The sequence below is a fragment of the Oryza glaberrima genome, chromosome 2 (assembly GCF_000147395.1).
Source record: "Oryza glaberrima chromosome 2, OglaRS2, whole genome shotgun sequence".
Taxonomy (NCBI): Eukaryota; Viridiplantae; Streptophyta; class Magnoliopsida; order Poales; family Poaceae; genus Oryza; species Oryza glaberrima.
The window spans coordinates 3,385,956-3,407,276 of NC_068327.1; the positions used below are offsets into that span (position 1 = coordinate 3,385,956).

At 40.0% G+C, this 21,321-nt stretch overlaps 2 long non-coding RNA genes across 2 annotated transcripts; both read left to right on the forward strand.

Moving 5' to 3' along the window:
* Positions 1 to 2,381: 2,381 nt before the first annotated feature.
* Positions 2,382 to 3,238, forward strand: LOC127764342 (uncharacterized). Its single transcript, XR_008015859.1, has 2 exons — positions 2,382 to 2,438; positions 2,569 to 3,238. It is a non-coding gene; the product is annotated as an uncharacterized LOC127764342 (long non-coding RNA).
* Positions 3,239 to 10,360: 7,122 nt separating this feature from the next.
* On the forward strand, positions 10,361 to 11,651 carry LOC127763611 (uncharacterized). The gene is made up of 2 exons (XR_008015728.1): positions 10,361 to 10,809; positions 11,257 to 11,651. It is a non-coding gene; the product is annotated as an uncharacterized LOC127763611 (long non-coding RNA).
* The last annotated feature ends 9,670 nt before the right edge of the window (positions 11,652 to 21,321 follow it).

Consider the following 21,321-nt stretch of genomic DNA (forward strand, 5'->3'; position numbering starts at 1 on the left):
AACACATTGTTTTCTACATGAATGGTAGGAGCTCTCAATTGCATTAGAGGAGGATTTTCTTTTTTCAAAAAAAATGTTTACAGCGGGCAGGAAGAAGGGAGCAACAGAAATGCATAAAACTCGTGCAAACTATACTAAAAATGTCGCTCCCATTTTAAAATGTCCCCTTAACTTGCATGTATTGTGGCTGGAGGCTTTGGACTCGAAAAGTGCAAATGTTTTAACATGTGCAAATTACTAGGCAATTGACCTATGCTCATTTTTCATACTAACCAAATACCCATACGTTACAACGGATTATATAAAATAGAAAAAAAATATTTTCCTAGCCCTAGTTGAGAAAAGAAATCTCAATCTGGTTCGAACAAGATTCTTCATCTTAAAAAGGAAAAAAAAAAAGACATGCTGGTGTTAAAGTGGTAAGTTAGTGTAACGGTGGTAGTATTACCATCATCACTAAAGTTTTTTGAAGCAGTATTGATAGGAGTAAGCTTTATACCACCAATTTGCAACAAATATGAAAACCCTAAGATTTTGCTGTCACCATGATGGTACAAACACAATTAGCAAAGAAGCAATATGTGCATCACCGTTTCATAAACAAGCTCCTAATTAAGGCCCGACAAAATTGGTTAAAAACGATTGCATGTCTACACGGCCCATTTAATTGTGTAATCTTTCCAACCAACATATTGCTTTTGTGTGTTGATGTCGAACTAAGACCTGGGCACACATTATGTTGTTGTTTGTTTTGTAGTATGCAATTTCCTTGCAAACAAACAACCCTTTTTTGTTACCATCAAGTCAAGAGGACATCAGTAGTAGTGTAATCCATACAATGACGTTGCGACAAGAACAAGAGCGAGTTGGAAAAAGGGAAAGCTCAGGGGGGCGCACTTTTCCACTGGAGATAACGGCGAAGTGCGTGTCCCGGCGTGGACTTCGCCGGAGTCCGCCGCCCAAGGTGGCGCTGGTCGGCACGGCACTGCACGCCTCGAAAACGACATATAAACGCCTTCTCGCTAAGAGCAAGTTTAATAGTACACCCAACTACCGGCTTCAAATCATCTATAGTCAACTTAATAGCCGATTCATACAATAGTTGCCTATAAGAACAGGTACAATAACAGGCTATAAGCCAGCTATAAACATATTTTAAAGAGATAAATGAAGAGAGAGAAGAACAGCGGGCTACAGATCTATAGCCAGCTGCAGCACGGACTCCAAGACATACTGTGTGTATGACAGGTAGGACCAGGTATTAATAGTATAGTAAGCAACTATGGTATACATTGGCTATGACATTGGCTATGACATCTTGGAGTCCGTACTGCAACTGGCTACAAATCTATAGCCCGTTGCTTTTCTCTCTCCTATTTTATCTTCTCGAAATGTGTTTATAGCTGGCTTATAGTTTGCTATTGTACCTGCTCTAAGAGCAAGTTTAATAGTATATCCCACTACTAGCTCTAAATCATCTACAGCCAATATAATAGCTAATTCATACAATAGTTGCTTACTGTACTATTATACCTAGTCCCACCTGTCATATACACATTACGTCTTGGAGTTCGTGCTACAGCTAGCTACAGATCAATAGCCCGCTGCTCTTCTCTCTCTTCCTTTATCTCTTTAAAATATATTTATAGCTGACTTATAGCCTGCTATTGTATCTGCTCTAAGAGCAAGTTTAATAGTAGAGCTCACTACTTACTACGGAGTATTAGTCAATGTTAAAGCTAACATGTATAGTAGGTTGGCTATAAGATTATCTTTATTTTCTTCATCCTCTCTCTTTCTCTCACTGTGAATTTAATACATATTTCTTAAAGCTTGTGTGTAGTTAGCTCTTAAATGAAAGCTAACACTCCCTACTTTTGTTTATCTCTCTCTTTGACATAAGTATATAGCTTGCTATAGCCCACTATTATCCTTGCTCTAAGCTCTCCCCGTTCAGGTCACTCATAGTTAATTATGCTTAATCACGACCAGGTCACTGCAGGTTGGAGTTGGATTCCGGCGCCGGCGACGACCGTGGACGACGACGACGAGCAGGGCACGTCGCATGCATTTCACAAGGCTAACTAACTAGATTAATTAACTAATTAAGTCGATGACCCCGTAAATCTCACATGGATGGTAAATATATGATCTGATTACGGGTACTAATTAATCAGAGTTAAGTATGAATTCCAATTCCAAACTTACCTGACGTACAGGTTATCACTAACTTGCAACGAAGACGAAGTATGAATGGTAGAATTCACATCAATCCAGCTGGGACCCGACCAACATGGCACCACGTAATAGCGACACTGGTACGTGTTGACCTCCATCGCCTATAAAATAATGTGCATGCATGGTTAATTTTCCTCCTCACTCACTACTCACCCTGTGCTCAAACTATTCAGACCCTCATCACTTCATCTCAGCACTAGGTAAACACTTCATTAATTCGCTTAATTATTTTCTTCAAAAGAATCCATAGATCATTCTCTCATCTGTTCTTCTGAATCTTAATTACTTCTGTTGCTCTGTAATTAATCAAGTTGTTAATTACTGCAAAAGGTGGCCGGCAGGTGTACCTTAGGATGGAGCCAGCAGGTGCGCGAGTCGCCGGCGGCGGCGGCGGCCGTCGACCTTCCGGCGTGCTGCTGATGCTGTACGCCGCCGGCGGGATCCTCATCCTGAACTCCACCGCGCCGGTGATGAACTCTCACGTGCTGGCCATCATGGGTTTTTACCACGCCATGTGGCTGCTGGGATGCGCCATCTTCTTCGCATTCCTGGGGTAGAAGAAGAGAGATCGTTGGGGTGAAATCTTCTTTGAAACGCGCGAATTTTGAGAGAATTTAGTTTTGGAAAGATTCTCACGAAATTCCGCTGTTTCAAAGGAGGCCTTGACTACGTCACGTATACTACTACAATGGAGTATGTTTGTTTGGTTTCTTCCTCTCTTTTTTTTGAGTTATTTTTTTTTTGGAGTTAATTTGTGCGTGCCTGTTTCCGATTTTAGTTTGGGAAACAAGAAGTGTAATCGGGTTACCTGAATTTATGTTGGAAACCTGAAGATTAACGGCACTACTCTTGTAATAATACGACTTGCTTATTAGGAGTATCATTGATCACTACTAGTAGCGTTGAATAGTCTTCTTGGTAATGTAATTTTTTTTTTCACCATTGCCATTTTTGTAAGGGTATATAATGATATGTCAAATTATAAAATGCATTGGCAACATGTCAAATTTGTCTTGGGCGTTTGGACTTTTGACTTCGGATGGGCTGGGCCCAGTCTGGCCCATGTGCAGTGGCAGCCTCCTCAGCCACGAGATGGAGAGGAGGAATCAAACCAAGGTGCACGCGCTTTTCTCCTCGCAAATCCCCAATTCCTCAATCGCTCAAGCCGCCGCCGCCGCGGCGAACCCTAGCCTCGCCACCGCCGCGAACCCTAGCGTCGCGTTGCCTCACCGCCGCTGCGAGCCGTCGAGCCCTAAGCCTCGCCTCCGTGTCCACCCGCCGGCCTCAGAAGGTGCCGAGCTCGGGGGGTTGTACGTTCGCCGCGCTCCGGCGAAGGCCGTCTGTGTCGTGGGGGAGGGAAGCATCTCTGCCTCGATCGGCGACAGATCCTCTCATGCTCGCGTTAAGATTACGCGTCCCGATCCGTGTATTGGTCAATCTGATGCGTATCGGCGATCCATATTTTTCTTTTTTCTCTCACTTCAGCAGCATATTAAGTATTGATAAAACTTGATTTCCTCCTTTGATAGCAAGAGCCTACTCCCTCGGTACCATAAAAAACCAACCTAACACCGGAATATGCAAGAGCCTGCGACATATTCTAGTGCTATATTCTAGTGCTATGAATATGTCCTAGTACTAAAATATACTCCCTCCTTTTCAAAAAAAAACCAATCTAGGTCGAGATGCCTCCGTTCAAAAAAAAAAAAAAACAATCTAGATGGAGATGGGACACCAGCTAGAACAATCTTAGGACGAAGGAAATACTACCTTATTCCTTTCTCCCTCCGTCCCAAAATAAGTGCTACGAAGGAAATACTACCTTATTGCTTACTCCCTCCGTCCCAAAATAAGTGTAGTTTTAGCACTATTCATGTTCAATATTTGATTGTTCGTCTTATTTGAAAAAAGATTATGATTAGTATTTTTATTGTTATTAAATGATAAAACATGAATAATACTTTATGTGACTAATTTTTTTAATATTTTTCATAAATTTTTCAAATAAAACGGATGGTTAAAGCGCTAAGATATCTATGACTGTACTTATTTTGGGATGGAGGTAATATCTTATTTCATACTACTATCGCCATTTGGAGTGAGTGCGACTTGGACACGTCTCATCATAAGTTGCGATCTGTACACTTCGAAGGCATTCCATATTAGTATCCTGTTGTAAATTAAAGTATCAGTACATGGTTTCTGGATCTAGGAATTTTTCGTAATACCATAACGCTAAGTTAGTCTATTAACCAGCCCAGTACTAGGTCAAACTAGAAAATCGGCGTGCCAATTGGCACGCCCGTCAATTAGCCCGTATAGCATATGTAAAATTCGTACTTCTGTAGAGCATCTTTATGATATTTTAGTTGTTGTGGTTGTAGTACTATTGATTTTTTTTCCATTGATTTCATTCATAATAATTATTTTAGACCTTTGATTTTCTTTTCATAATACATTATCAACAACTATAAAGTTAATGTCATTTGAAAATATATTTAAATATAAATATTCCTTTTGGGTTGGTAATACTTGTCGTTTTGGACAATGACACTATCCAAAAAATAACTTTAACTACTAATTTTTATTACAATATAATATATATAGAAATATCAATAAATATATGATTTTATTAAACTCCTTTTAAGACTAATCCATACGTATGCTCTCCATACTTTCTAAGATAAATATTTTAGATGCTATTTATAGATAAAGTTTTTAAAATTTGACCCTAGCTTTATCCAAAAGAACAAGTATTACCAGCTCGAAGGGAAGGAAGTATAATGATACTACATCCAACATTAAATTTTAGTTCAATTATTAGTTAGAGTTTTTAAATATTGAATTTCCTAAAACCAAAACTTTTATTATCACTGAAGGATTAAACTCCTACTGAGTTCATTTTCATAGCAGGCATATGTTCTGAGGAAGAAATTAACCTTGTAATTAAGCATCTGCTAACTGTGACAAACTACAATAGCTCGATCACACATGATGATCAGTAACAACTTAATCAATTGAGTCAAATATGGTGCCAGTTATTAATTTCCAAGCTGTTAGCAAATTAAATGAAGTGGTGTATTCATGCAGATGCATGTACATACCAGTTCAGAAGATGATCAGTCCGATCTCAGCTTCGCAGAGTATGGCGAGCTCTTAGGCCTTATTCAGCAGACCGTTCCTATGCTTGCCGGATGTCACCTGACGGCTTGGCTTGTCTTCCTCTCGATTCTCCCCATGTCGATCAGTCGATCTCCCTTCACAAATACACAACCACGCCCTCCTCTATTACCAGTTCATTACAGAAGGCATTCATCAATACAGAGAGACTGCCCGACGCTGCTGAAGCTTGGAGGAGAATATTCATCAGCTCGCGGGCCGGCAACAGGCCGCCTGACAACGACGCTGTCCGTCACCGCGGCAGCTGGTTCAGTCGCCAAGCAGCTGCAGGCGCCATTGTCGCCACGCGCATGGGCGGTGAACCGAGGGGATTCGTGCTCGCGCTGATCTCGTCCGCCGATATCAGGCAAGTGAAGGGACGGCTACGGAGATGGCGTCACGCCCGGCCCCGACGCCCGCGCGTGGGAGGAGAGGGCCTCGCCGTCGTCGGAGCTCCTCACTGCTGCCCTCCTTCCCCATCCCCATGCGCCGCCATCGAGCTTATCATCCCCATCCACAGCGACGAGGAGGGGGCGGCGGCGAGCTGGATCTGCGCCGCTTCTGCTCAAGGAGCCCCGTGGCCATGCCGCCACCGAGCTTGAGGGGAGAGGGGACGTCGTCATCTGATGTCGTCGCTGCCGGCGACAACAAATTTTGAAATCTCGAGGCGTCGAAGAGAAATCTCAGGTAGTATTAGCAATGTTGTGGAAGCACTGATGGTCTGATGCATACTCATCTGGGAAGCACTGCCAGCAACCTGGGCTTCAGATGGAAGGAGCTAGATGGACACGTGGCAGAATTTTGGAGGTGTCTAACTTAAATTTTTATGGCGCCACGTGGCCCAATTGGAGGCTTGATTCTTGACCCTCAAATCGTATATAAAGATATTATCGTTATCGTTCCTTTAGGAAGTCACAAGCTACGTACATTTTGTACCATTAGTAAAGTCAGGTTGGTCTTCAAGTTTGCACATTCTGATCGCAGTGTAGACCAAACAAGTCGCACCGGGCCCTCTTATTTGCACATTTCGAATTGCAGCGTGGGCCAACGAGTCGTACTGGGCCAATAAGGTCATGATGGAATCCCCTCGTGGGCCGTGGCCCATTATAGGTTCACATGCGAACCTACACACAACCATGTTTCGCCCCTACTCAACCCATGAAAACATAAAGGAATAAGTTCATCTGAGGTCCCTTAACTTGTCAATAAATCTGATTTTCGTCCCTCAACCGGAAAACCAGACATAATGGGTCCCTCAACTATCAAAACCGGTGCAGATAAGGTCCCTCGGCAGTTTTGAGGGTGGTTTTGGCTGACGTGGCGCCTATATGGCTAATTTGACTCGGTCTTCATCTGACGTGGCGCTTACGTGGCAATCCATCCGGAAAAATAATAAAACCTGTGGGACCCACATGTCAGTTCCACGCACAAAATAATAAAAAAAATGGTGGGACCCACGTGGGCCCCACCTGTCATCCTCACTCCTCCCTCCCTCTGTCTATCCTCTCTCTCCCCTCTTCTCTCTATCCCTTTCCTCTCTCCGGCCGATGGAGCGGGGCGAGTCGCAGCCGGCAGAGTAGGCGACGGGCGGGGCGGAGCGGAGCGGCTAGCCGGCGGAGCACCACGTTGTCCATGGCCCTCAGCTCCGGTGGCACGTTGGGCTCGTCCTTGAACACTTCCAACCCCGCGTCGGCGACCCTTCCCTCCGCCAGCGCATGCACCAGCTCCGCCTCATCGATGTTGGCGCCGCGCACCACGTTCACGACCACGCACACGGCGTGTCCAGCACGCCCCAGTCCACGATGTGCTGTGTCTCCGCCGTCAGCGCGCACGCCACGATGAGCACGTCGAACAGGGCCGACAGTATAGTCGGCGACATCGGTGGAGTAGACCCCGCCGGTGTTGATGACGTGTACGCCGCGACGCGCGCACTCGCGGAGGTCGATGTGGTTGATCCTCGCGCTGATGGTGATGATGCAGCGGAGTGTCGGGACGGCGTCGAGGAGCTCGGCGCCGACGTGGATGGGCCCGCCGCCGAAGACGAGGACGACGCGAGGTGGGTCGGCGTCGGCGGCCACCGCGTTGAGTAATGCGTGGATGGGAAGCGTCGGCGCCGAGGAGAGGGGAGAGAGAGGATAGAGAGAGGGAGGAGGAGTGAGGATGACATGTGGGGCCACGCGGGTCCCACCATTTTTTTTATTATTTTGTGTGTGGAACTGACATGTGGGTCCCACGGGTTTTATTATTTTTTCAGCTCGAATTGCCACGTCAGATGAAGACCGAGTCAAATTAGACACGTAGGCGCCACGTCAGCCAAAACCGCCCTCAAAACCGCCGAGGGACCTTATCTGTACCGGTTTTGATAGTTGAGGGACCTGTTGTGTCTGGTTTTTCAGTTGAGGGACAAAAATCGGATTCGTTGACAAGTTAAGAGACCTCAGATGAACTTATTCCAAACATAAACGCCAAAGTATAAAATTTTGTTCAAAGAAGAGGGAGAATAAAGGTGCGATTTAGTCAGAGAATTTTGTTATTGTATCTAAGTAGTGGCATATCTCGAATAGCTATAAAATTGTAATTGGGTTGTTACAAATATATGATAATGGCACATTATAAACAGGAGAATTTATAGTGATATTTTTTTAGATAATAGAATTAAAATCCAATTAATCATCATTTTCAAAGTATATCCTGACACGCTTTAAATTCTTGGGGTCTTAAAAGTTAATGAAAATGGAGAAAGTCGGTAGGCTACAGGTGTCCATTATTAATATGAATAATATGAATAAACTTCAACGGTGTCCATTATTAGCCTATTCTGCAACACCCCAAAGGGGAACTGATACATAATAACTTCACCAAACGCAAATTCCTAAAATAATGGCTGTGTTTAGATCACGCTAAAATTAAAAGTTTAATTGAAATTGGAACGATGTAACGGAAAAGTTGAAAATTTACGTGTATAGAAAAGTTTTGATGTGATGGAAAAGTTAAAAATTTAAAGAAATATTTTGGAACTAAACACGGCGAATAACGAGTTTGACAAAATTTCGCATCAATGGATGCGATCGAGTAAACAAGTCGAACAGAAAAACGAGAGGGATGAACAGGTGGTCACTAGCCGGCCCACTAGCAATGTGAACAGATGGAAATGTCTGATACCCACCGGCGGCCGATCGAGTCCTTTTTTCTGTACACGTACGTCACCCATGTGACATTCCGATATCCAATGTTTTGGTCGTCATCTACCAACAAAATTAAATCAATTTAACAGGCAATCTCTAAACTTATACACATTTTGTATACATTTACACCATATGCTTATACATTTTCTATATGTAGCAAATGCTACTGTGATAGTATAGTATCGTTCATTTTACAAGCTGAGATGTTCAAGCTATAAACTCGACACGAATACACGATGGATGTAAGACGTCTGTATTTCCACTGGTATGTGACATATACTCCTATATCCATCGCATGCGTGCTTTTGTAAAGTGGATGTTGCATGCATACATAGGCTATGTTAGCCAGAAAGTTGGTTTTTATCATTGGATGAATATATAGAAGCATTGGACTGAATTTGACATATCTAAGTCCCACAAATCTAGATAGAAGCATGTTTGAATTTGTAGTATTAGGATATATTAAATTCGATCCCAAGTTACTATATATTGAAATGAAACTTACTCCCTCTGTTCCAGGTTACAATACATTTTGACTTTTATCTAAATCAAACTGCTTCAAATTTGATCAAATTTATAGAAAAAATAGTAACATTTTCAATCCAAGACAGTTATTATGAAAATATATTCAATTATTGAGTTAATGAAACTAATTTGGTATTGTAAATGTTATTATATTTACCTATAAACTTAGTTAAACTTAAAGTTTTTACCAAAGTTAAGATGATCTATAAAATGAAACGAAGAGAGTAATAACTTGTCATGGCCTCATGGGTGTATCGTTTGTGTTGTGTTCTTTTAAGAAAGAAAAACCATTCGTTCTCGTTTTATGGCCTTGGACATGTAAAAGAAAAATAATAAAGTTGTGTTTAGATCTAAGGGTGTAAAGTTTGTAAAGGCTGTGTTTAGTTCACACCAAAATTAGAAGTTTGGTTGAAATTGGAATGATATGACGGAAAAGTTGGAAGTTTATGTGTGTAGAAAAATTTTGATGTGATTGAAAAGTTGGAAGTTTGAAGAAAAACTTTGGAACATAGACTAATAATAAAACAAATTGTAGAATCCGCCTGTAAACTATGAGACGAATTTATTAAGCCTAAATAATCAATCATTAGCAAATGTTACTGTAGCACCACATTGTCAGATCATGGAGCAATTAGACTTAAAAGATTTGTCTCGCAATTTACACACAATCTGTGTAATTAGTTATTTTTTCGTTTATATTTAATATTCATGCATGTATCCAAACATTCGATGTGCAAGGTGAAAATTTTTGCCAGGGGATCTGTGACCTAGATATATGTAACCTTGCACACACTTTCCAATACGTTCGAGGAAGCTGCACCATATGAATCAACGCGTTATTAATACGTAATCAGCAAGTCTTAGGGCATGTTTAGATGGCAAACAAAAATTACCCCTACATATCGTATCGGATATATAAACACACATTTAAAATATTAAACGTAGTGTAATAATAAAATTTCGCATATAAACTACGAGACGAATTTATTAAGCCTAATTAATTTGTCATTAGTAAATGTTTACTGTAGCACCATATTTTTTTTTGTCAAATAATGACGCAATTAGGCTTAAAAGATTCGTCTTGCAATTTACTGGTGAACTATATAATTATTTTTTTTCTATATTTAATACTTTATGCATGTGTCTAAATATTCAATATGACAGTGCGAAAAATTTTATTTGGGAGCTAAACAGATCCTTAATCATCAGCACTTCGTCAATATAAAAGAACAACCCAGCGTCGACTAATCCACTACACACCACGTGATTTCCTCTCCCAAATCCACCAACCGTCCTCCGCTCTCTCCTGTTCTTCGCTCGATCCTCCAATTTCCTCTCCCAAATCATCTCGAGTAGTTATCAGTGTATTTTGTTGCTTATTTCGATCGATCTCATCCCAACCTGTTCGATCGTCGCCTCCGCCGAGTTTTGCTGCTCGATCGGATCGGTCAAAGCAGCACACCGGCCCGGCAAGCCATGGAGCTGACGCTGCTGGTGTTCGTCCTCGTCGCGGCCTTCTCCTTCGTGATCGGCACGGCCGCGACGACGGCGCCGGCGCCGCCATGGCCAGCGGCGGCCTTCGCCGCCTACCTCTTCTGGGTCGTCGCCTCCGCCGCCGTCGCCCTGTTCGTCCGCCGCCCCGCCGCGTGAACACACACCCTCACCAACTCCGGCCGGCCAACTCAACTCGGTTCGATATCCAGTCAGTTATTCTTGCCCTTCGCTTCCTACCTACTGCTCCGTTCAAAAAAAAAAATCAAATTCTAACTACGTACCTGAACATATAGTTAGAATCGGATTTTTTTTTTGGACGGAGATGTACCCAGCTACTAATATCTCAATCTGCTAGCTCCATCCGCCGCCTTGATCGCTCGATCTCGGCGTTCGCCTGAATGGCTCCAAGGGAAGGGAACTCCTCTTCTCTCTCTCTCTGAAAATTGATTTTATTTTATTCTTTAACGAAATTGATTTCTTCGATTTCATAGGCGTTCAGTCGATAGATCAATGGATCGATCTGCTGCCAAATTTCCCCGAGGAAATTTCTCCTACGTACCTAGGCACATATACATAATAATAATCATCCTGCAAATGATGCGTTACTGCTTGCAGATGGTTATATATATTACCTCATAAATCTCTCCTGATGCAGGCAAAGGGATCCACCAAAAGCGGCGCGCGGCAGCCGGCCGGTCGATCGATCGATAACCATTATATATATTCATTTGGCATGATTACTAATGCTGCAGGTCAATATATATTAAGATGATGTGTTATATGTGGTGAAAATATTGCGAGTTCTTCGTCAGGAGATCGACGGTCGTCTCGTCTTTTCGATCAAAGTGGAGGTGCTGGTGGATCATAGTTAAATTCATACGTCTGCATGCATGACTGCCTGAAAAATCGAAAAGGGGAGATTTATTATCTTAGAATGTTATATGTATGTAAATTTGGTTGTTGTGATTATCTCGGCATCTTATAAGAGTGGATAAAAAAATATTTATGTACAGTACATTTGGCATGGTTAATTATTTGTGGATTGATGAATTATGATTGCTTGCGGTTAATGTTTTTTTTCAATAGAAATTGTTGTATTGTTTTTGAGTTAATTGGCTATTGTGGTTTTTTTTAAGAAATATGGCACATGCATCTTTTTATTCTTTTTTTAAGAAAGGGCTGAAGGTTTGTCACTTTTGTATTAATAGGGCAGAGCTAGCACAGGTATCTTAGATACTAATAAAGTTGTTGCTTTCTGTACGTTTGTTGCCTTGTGCTGGTATGTTTGTTCGATCAGCTATTTAATTGAACCAAACAAATTAGTTCAGTTGATCTAAGAAAAAAAAAGATTGACCCAGCATCATCTTCCACTCATAATCCCTATGCAAAGGCGGCCGTGATGTGGTTAAGTTAGTATGTTCAATCCCAAAAATATACCAGAAGTCATATTCCTCCATTTCACAATGTAAAAGTTTCTAGCATTGTCCACATTTATTTAGATGTTAATGAATCTACACATATGTTTGTGTTTAAATTTATTAACATCTATATCTATATAGGAAATGCTAGAAAGTCTTATATTGTGAAACAGAGAGAGTATATGATAACGCAATAATGAAAGGTTGTTGTAGAAAGTTGGACGAATGAACGGATGGCAATGGTAAAAGAGAAAATTAATTAAGCAGCTAAACACAAAACAAATGTCTGCCTTAGCCCTTAGCCAGCCATTCACACGAAAGTACAAATTTGATAGTAGGATTTGTATTGAGACGTAACTAAATCGCTAGCATATAAATTCTATGAATATGTTCCAAAGTGCTGCGTAGAAATACTCGTACTCCACGATATGCCTTTTCAAAGAAGCCATATATATGAGATATCGTGAAATACGAAAGAAACTTACTGCAGTAAAAGAGGAGTCGTCCTCCTCCTATTCACCTAGCCGATCATGCGTCCCACCATCTAGAAAAAACCAAACAAACAGTTCCTCCACAAAACCGTCAATTAGGAAAAATAACCAAAATATAGGGGGTCCAAACACGATGTACCAATAACACTGTAAAGAGGTTTTATTTTGTTATGAAATGATATAGCATGGATAATTTACTAATAGCGCCAACGGCCTAAACAGCCAAAGAATAAACCAAAATTTGAATTTTTGAACTTAATTTTGAAGTTAATTTTGAAATGCTTTTAACGTAATTTTTTTAATGTTGGCTTTTAAGTCGCTACGAACAAATCTACAAAAGTTTTACTTATAAATTAATTTTAATATAAGTAAAAGAAGAATCCAATCCAGCGGAGTTTGAATGAATTAATCGGTTGAGCAACGCGTGGGAGTAGAATAAAAGTGCAGGGAAAAAGGAACCTTACTCGTATCCTATCAGATCACCGGCTTGCCGTATCAACGAAGCAAAGACCGCACTAGAATGTTCACCAAATTTGTCAAACCCAAAAGTCTATTGGCAGGAGAGCAGCAAACAAAAGCCAATTTTGCCTCCGTCGTGGAGGTCCAATCTCGATCTCATCCGCTTGTTTTTTGGAGACAAACACAGAGCGACCGGCCAAATGGCCAATGGTCGGTTTGAGTACTGGCCCCACATGCCAGTGTGTGTGTGTGTCTACAGCTTATGCCCATCTCGCATTGCTCACCTGCATTGTCACCTGCTCACAAAGTTGAAGAAGTTGCCTCTGAAATTAACATGGGAAATCATGTCGACATGATGAGGTTAAAGAATGGAAGAGTTTATTGTACTTGATTCCCTTGAACAACTCAAGGAAAGGAGAACAATTAGGACTAACCAACCTCACTAGCTTACAGAAATGTGAGCACAAAGTCAATCTTTTAAAAATTTTAGAGTCAATACATAGTATACATTTTTTCGAGAGTCAACCACAGCTGTTAGCACCAATTTAAACAACACCTTTCGAGAGTTTACCTAAAACAACAACAAAAAATAAAATGAAATAGTGCTAACATTATAAAACATAACACGAACAATTATAGCAAAGGAATTTTTTTTAAGCCTAGGCAAGCCTTATATTATCGTCAATAGGTTAGATTATAAGGGTATAATATAATCTTGAAATGAATGCTAGCGACTTGTTACTGTATTGGCCCTTATGGCCACAGCGCAATACGGTAGGTTTGGCCCTTGCTTTGCTCGTTTGCTAACCGATCATGTAAGGGCAGTCCCAACTATCCACTTAGGATGATATTTAAGACATTAACTACATTGCCATGTAGGACTTTTAGTTTATGTGGCACAATATTAATTAAGAGAGAGAGTGAATAGAGGAAGAAATTGGGTCTCATGCAAGACACAGCTTCAACACGAGAACCTATGCACTAGACACTATCAAGTTTTGCATTGGGAGAGAATAGTGTCTTCATAATAGATGAAGAATAAATATGATTGGTAGATAAGAGAGATGATTCATTTATTAATGGCCTACTTTAAGAAACTATAGGTTGTAGAGCGTAGTTTTTATTGTGATGTTTTATTGACATGGCACTATAGACACTACTTATAGACACTATGGGTTGGGACTGTCATAATTAATTAATCTTTATTAGAACCTAGCTAGCATAATTAGGCAAATGATTAGAGTAATACTCAGTATAAGCTTAAGAGTTTAATGCATGCCTGGAAAAACTCAAGGTGGTCGGGCTCAACTATGGATGGTCAAATGGGTTGCCTGGCTCGGTTTGGCCTGGGCACAGTCAAGGCACGACCCGTCAAACGGTTGGGCCAGCCTATGCCCAGGAACGGCCCAATACGAGTCGGCCCGGTCCGAAGGCACGACCAGCCTATTGAGCTCATCCTCGAAATAAGTCTATTTTGCCTTCTTCCTGTTTGGGCCGTGCCTTACATATGGCAGAATAAGTTCACTTTACGTCCCTCTGTCGCCAGGTTTGAAATTCATCCCTAAACCGAAATATCAGATATAACGCATCCCCCAACTTATAATACCGTGTCAACTTAGATATCCCTAGCTTGACAGTATAGCATCCCGTTTTAGCTGATGCAACGAGTGAAACCTATATGAGCCTCACATGTCAGCGGCCAGCGGGCAGCTCTTCTCCCTCCTCCCCCTGTTCTCCCTCTCCCTCTCCCTCACCTCCCTCTGTCATGCATACCTGGTATAGCATGCCACCGGTGCCCAGGGCCGTGCACAAGGGCGTGCGGCCCGTGCGACCGTACAGAGCCTCCAAATTTCTAGGGCCTCAAAAAATCAGTCCAACCGAAGAAGGCCCATGTATTCGTGTGAGGCCAGAGCGCCAAAACCCCGTTCAAGTCCGCGCGTATCTCCGCGTGGCGACTTCGCGTGCGTGGCACTTCGTATTCTCAACTCCGAACCCCGAGGCCCCACGGCGTTTTGTATTCTCTTTCGTTTTCGTATCTGTGACTTATTCAATTCGTCTTGAGTCTCGACGTCTCGTCTCCTCCGAGCACCAGGCCACCAGCCGGCTCATCCAATTTCACATTTTCATTCAACCAACGAATAGCAACTTAGCAAGCAACCAACAAGCAAGGCACTAGGCAGCAATCTAGCAACAACAACGAACATTCTCTGTTTTCAGTTTGACAGTTTCTGATTATGCAAAACAAGAGTTAAAAAATATACTATTCTTGTTATATCGCATTTGCTCTGCAGTATATACATTATTTTGGCTATATTTGGTACTTGATTTAGGCCTCACTTAGAGCCTTATACGGGGCCTACAAATTTGACGGCATGGCCCTGCCGGTGCCGCGTCGGGACGCAATGGCGGTTGGGCCGCTGGAAGTGCACCGCCCGTAAGTTGGCGGTGTGACGCGCCGGCCATCTCGCAGCTCCATGGCTTCTTCTTCTTCTTCTACCTTCTCCCTCTTCTCGGCCAGCCAGTGCGCATTACTCTCTCCAGAGCTAGAACTCACCTTGCGTACGTTGAAGGTTTGTTCCATTGCTTTCCAGATTGTTCTTGCGTTGGTCAGTTAATCTGCTGCTGATTAATTATTGTGTGTTAACTAATCATGCATGTATGTGTTTGTTTGTGGAGTGGCCATCAACTTCACGCTCGCTGGGCCGGGGCCCGGTTACACCTGCGGCCCGGTCACCATCGTCTTGGACCGCCGCCGCTGGACGCAGGTGCCTCGCGACTGTCCCAGCAGCTCGCATCGCGCTAACCGACCTGTTGCATCTCCTTCTCCTTCCGCACGAAGAAGATGCCTTTTGATTCGTTTGTAAAAATACTTTCTGTACTAGTATTGATCAATTCTTATGCTGTGTGATAGCCAGATAGGTACTGGTTACCTAGTACTCTTTTCGTTTCTAAATATTTTCGTTTCTAAATATTTGGCACCGTTAACTTTTTATAAATATGTTTTACCATTCGTCTTATTTAAGAAAATAAGTAATTATTGATTCTTTTCCTATCATTTAATTCATTGTTAAATATACTTATATATACATATATTTAGAAACAGAGAAAGTAAGTTAAATTATACCACTAATTGGCACCATGCATACCACTTCGCATGGCTTAATTTGTAATTACATTACTTGACACCTAGTGTATTATTCCCTCTGCATAGTCAAAATCTCTTCTGTTAGAAGACACAGGAAGTAAATCACATGTTCTGTTTTGTGTCTCTTGTTGAGTTTGTGATTTGAATCTTTTGTACGTAATATATTTGGATTAGTTTCCTAGATTATATACACACACACCCCTTCTCCACATAAACCAGGCACTAGCCGATAAACTGATGGAGAATCTAGAGGTATCCCTTTTAAATTTAACTCTATAAGTTAGATGTAGAGTGGATTTGTGGAGCGGTATAAACCTAACTCCACTTCTCTATATCATATAATTCATTCGTAGCTAAATGGACCAGCAACCAGTAGCTACACCTAATTAGGTCGTGTTTAGTTCACCCCCAACTTTCAACTTTCCATCACATCACATTCAAAACTTTTCTACACACACGTAAACTTTCAACTTTTTTTTCCAAATTTCTAACTTTTTTTCAAACTTTCAACTTTCCCTAAACTTTCAACTTTTCAGAAAGTAAACACAGCCTTAGTACACTACCCAGCCAGCTCCAAACATGCGTGACACATATTACGTGATAGAGATAGAGACAGAATGGGCAAGGTGAATTCATATAAAGTACTCCCTCCGTATTTTAATGTATGACGCCGTTGACTTTTTAATCAACGTTTGACCATTTGTTTATTCAAATTTTTTATACAAATATAAAAATATTTACATTATGCTTAATGAACATTTGATAATGAATCAAGTCACAATAAAATAAATGATAATTACATAATTTTTTTAAATAAGACGAATGGTCAAACATTAGATAAAAAGTCAATGGCGTCATACATTAAAATATGGAGGGAGTAAGTCTTAAGTGTTCCATCTTTGTGATAGAAACAATTAATCATTCTTACTGCCGTGCTAATTTTGTTTTAAAATATCGTTTGTCAACACTACTCCATGCATTGCGCAAATACCAAAAAAAAACATTTTTACTTTCAGTGATATTTTCAGTTTATATAGATTCTTACTAAAATTAAAAATATCAGTGTGTATCATAGCTGGTCACGTGCACTAATAATTTTTCATCTTCTTCGGAAAAGTCTTAGGTGCTCTTTGAGATAGATTCAAATAAAAATGAAGGCAAGATGTGTAAAAAAAATATTAGCACATAATTGATTAAGTTTCTATTATTATAAATTTAAAATTTAGATTTCCTTAATGTAATTTTATATAGAAAGTTCTTTAAGGAATACACTATTTAGTATGTTTAAAAAGCATGCTGATATAAACCAAACAAGACTCTACAGCACTGCAAATACGCATCTTAATATAGGAAATAATATAGGAAATCCAAATCCTACATCGACGACTTGCCGCTGATCGATACTGGGAGTAGAACAAAAGTTTCGAGCCGGAAGCAACGACAAAACAGCGGTCAGACAGACGCACAATCCCCAAGGTGTCTGATCTGATCTCAAGTTCTGAATTCTGATCAAGTGGCGAAGAGAAAAGTCTGTAGTAGTCTGATCTGCTTGCATTGCAGGGCAGGGTAGCATGGGTACGTCCTGTCACCCTGAAATCTTTGTATGCATGCAATGCTGCGATGAGCTGATCAGATTGTCTTTGCTGCTGCTGCTGCTGCTCTTCTCCTCTGCCTGCAGCTTCGCCATGCCATTGTCCCATCACCTCATGTACCACTGCTCCTACTGCCGCATGCTCACGTGTGCCTGATTTCCTTTCCTTGCATCTCGATCTGCATTTGCATGCACACGAATACTACTACTCACACGTGTGCACCAAAACCCCCGTCCACTCCAGCACACAGATTTGCATTGTCGAATTGCCAACAGATGATTGTGTGCGTGTTTAGCTACTCTCTCCGTCCCATAATATAAGGGATTTTGAGTTTTTATTTGCAACGTTTGATCACTCGTCTTATTCAAAAAATTTTGAAATTCTTAATTATTTTATTTGTGACTTAATTTATTATCTACAGTACTTTAAGCACAACTTTTTGTTTTTTATATTTACAGAAAAATTTAAATAAGACGAGTGGTCAAACATTGTAAGCAAAAACTGAAAATCTCTTATACTGTGGGACGGAGGGAGTAGTACTTAAAAACCTAATATTAAAAAAACAATGTTAAAAATATCTTAAAGTTAACTCTAAAATTAAATTCAAAATTTACCCGTGACTGATTCTTTTTTTCCCCAAAAAATGAGTCTTCCTTATTCAATAAGGCCCACTATGATTTGTATAGGAGAAATATAGAAAATTTGGAGGATTTTAATAATATAAAAAATCCCTAGGAAGGCATGAAACAAAGGATTGTATCCTATTATTTTCTTTGAAATTTCTATGCAATGGGCAATCTTATATATATTTTGGAGAAAAGTTAGTAAAAGCTCAAATCTCTTGGAAAAAAAATTCCGACACTACCTCTCTCATCCAATTTCGATGTTTTTCATGCGGCCTAATGAAACGATTAGTCCTATTTTTTTTCCAATGCTTTACAGTCATTTATTTTGCACTTACTATTCTTGTTAAAATAATATGTTTTTATTATCCCTCTCTTTTTTCAATTTTTTAAAACTAGCCCTGATTTACTTTACAGTATATTATGGCTTGCTAGGCTGGAAAATGTATTACCACTACTATTTTACCAAACGATCGAATTTAGAGTCTGTACGTAGCAGGGATACAGTGATGTCATTTCAAAGTACTCTTGTATGCATAATCAGATCGATTCTACTGTAGGGTCATATCTAGAACAAACTAACAGGTGATCAATACCATCTCACCAGAAGTTTGCCTGCTTGTTTTTCGTCCCTCACACATGTTCAGATGTTCTCCCTTGGCCTATAAAGAGAAAAGATTATATATTTTTTAGAGATATTAAGGATATAAATGGAGAATACGTTTATATACTTCTACTCAATGGTTAGAGAGTGGACGGGTGATTGATAGAACAAGTAGTGCTTACAAAATCCCCTATATTTATGGATAGTTGCTCCTTTAAAACGTGGGGTTGAGAAGGAATTAATATAAGAAACACAGGATTTGACCAGAAAACAAGCGTAAAACAGATTATTGCAAACATAGAAAAAACGTAGCAACGTCTATTTTAATAAACCGTAGAAAAAAGTATGAATTGAACAAGACGGATAGACTTGAGCCATTATCTAGTCATCTTTTCTAGATTTGAAAAGCTCCTATCCTTTATTTCAAAAGGCCAAATAGGAAAAGTTTATGTGTGATTTGAATCTTACCAATTAAATTCTTTCACAAATCCTCTATTTCAAAGGGCCTAAATGTTGCTCATAATATAGCTATTCTATGAATATCCAGCCCCTCCAAACAATTTAAATTCTTACCCTAAATTTTGTGACTAGTGGTTACATAATTCAGAACCGTCACAAAATAATTTTAGTTTTCACCTATGTCACAGCTACCAATAGAATTATAGAAAGGCCAAAAGAGTACTAGAATACCCTTGACATACTAGTATATGTCATTGTTCTCCACTTTATCTAATCCTAATACATTTACCTGCTATTTTGACAAGCTCCAATAAAATGATTGCTTATTGAAAGATAAAATTATTTAGGGACAAATAAGATTGTGAAAATTGAAATTATTAGCTATCTTTATTATTAGTTGAACTACTCTCTCGTTTTTCATAAGCTCGCTTTCTGAACTGCTAAACAACATGCTTCATATAAAAACTTTCTATGTATAGAAGTTTCTTCAAAAGGGTCACATGAATATGTTTTTAAGCTTATAATAGTTAAGACTCGATTAATCACACGCTAATGATCCGTTGGGTTTCACGTGCCAAAATCAGCTCAACCGCAACCCCACAATCGAACCCATCCTTAAACTATTTAGAGAATTACTGGTGCAGATTTATCTACTTGATTATATGATAAATTTAATATTTTATAAAATTAAACTTAACAAATACAGTACTACTCCGAGTAACTTGGTGCAGCACTTCTATCGTACAAATGGTCTACTACGAGCACTCCTAACTCCTAAGGGAGTTAGTAATAAAGGTTTTTTTTTTCCAAAAATATACCACTCAATCCGTTTCATATTATAAGTCATTTAATTTCCTCTTAGTCAAACTTTTATAGGTTTGACCAAATTTATAAAAAAAAAAGAAAGATCTATAATACCAAATTTGTTTAATTAAATTTTAACATTGCATACATCTTGGCTTGCTTCGCATTGAAAATATTAGTATATTTTTCTACAAATTCGATCAAGGCCGTGTTTAGTTGTTTTAGCAAAAAAAAAAAAGAAATTGATGTATACGGACACACATTTGAAATATTAAACGTAGACTAATAACAAAACAAATTACAGATTCTGCATGTAAACAGCGAGACGAATCTATTAAGCCTAATTAATCCTTCATTAGCAATGTTTACTGTAGCACCGCATTATCAAATCATGGCGTAATTAGGCTCAAAAGATTCGTCTCGCATTTGACATGCAAACTGTGTAATTATTTTTTTTCGTCCACATTTAATGCTCTTTGCATGTGTCCAAACATTTGATGTGACGGAAAAGTTGAAAGTTTGAAAAAAACTAAACACAGCCCAAATACAGATAAGTCTGATTAAGAAAAAAGTCAAAACGAGTTATAAAGGGAGGATTATTTAAAGCACATAATCTAAACCGACAGACATACTGCTCTAAAAGCGCGTGGTGGTACACGGTACACACACCTCACATCAGCCATCGCTACGACAGCAGCATACTCCCTCCGTCCAAAAAAAAAAAGGCAAACCCTGGGTTTCCGTGCCAACGTTTAACTGTCCGTCTTATATGAAATTTTTTTATAATTAGTATTTGCATTGTTGTTAGATGATAAAACATGATTAATACTTTATGCGTGACTTATCTTTTTAATTTTTTTTATAATTTTTTCAAATAAGACGGACGGTCAAACGTTGGACACGGAAATCAGGTTTTTTTTTTGGACGGAGGGAGTAGGCCTTTTTTTAACAAATTGATCCTTTTCGAAAACTTATTTCGAAACTAGTCCCTGCAAAAAACTTCAACCAAAAATAGGCTGCGGACTCAGCGCCATGGACATTGGCACTAAGCTATAACGAATCAGCGCCAACGACTCTAATCCGAGGTGGCATGAATTCGCTGAGTCATCAGATCTCAGCGCCAAA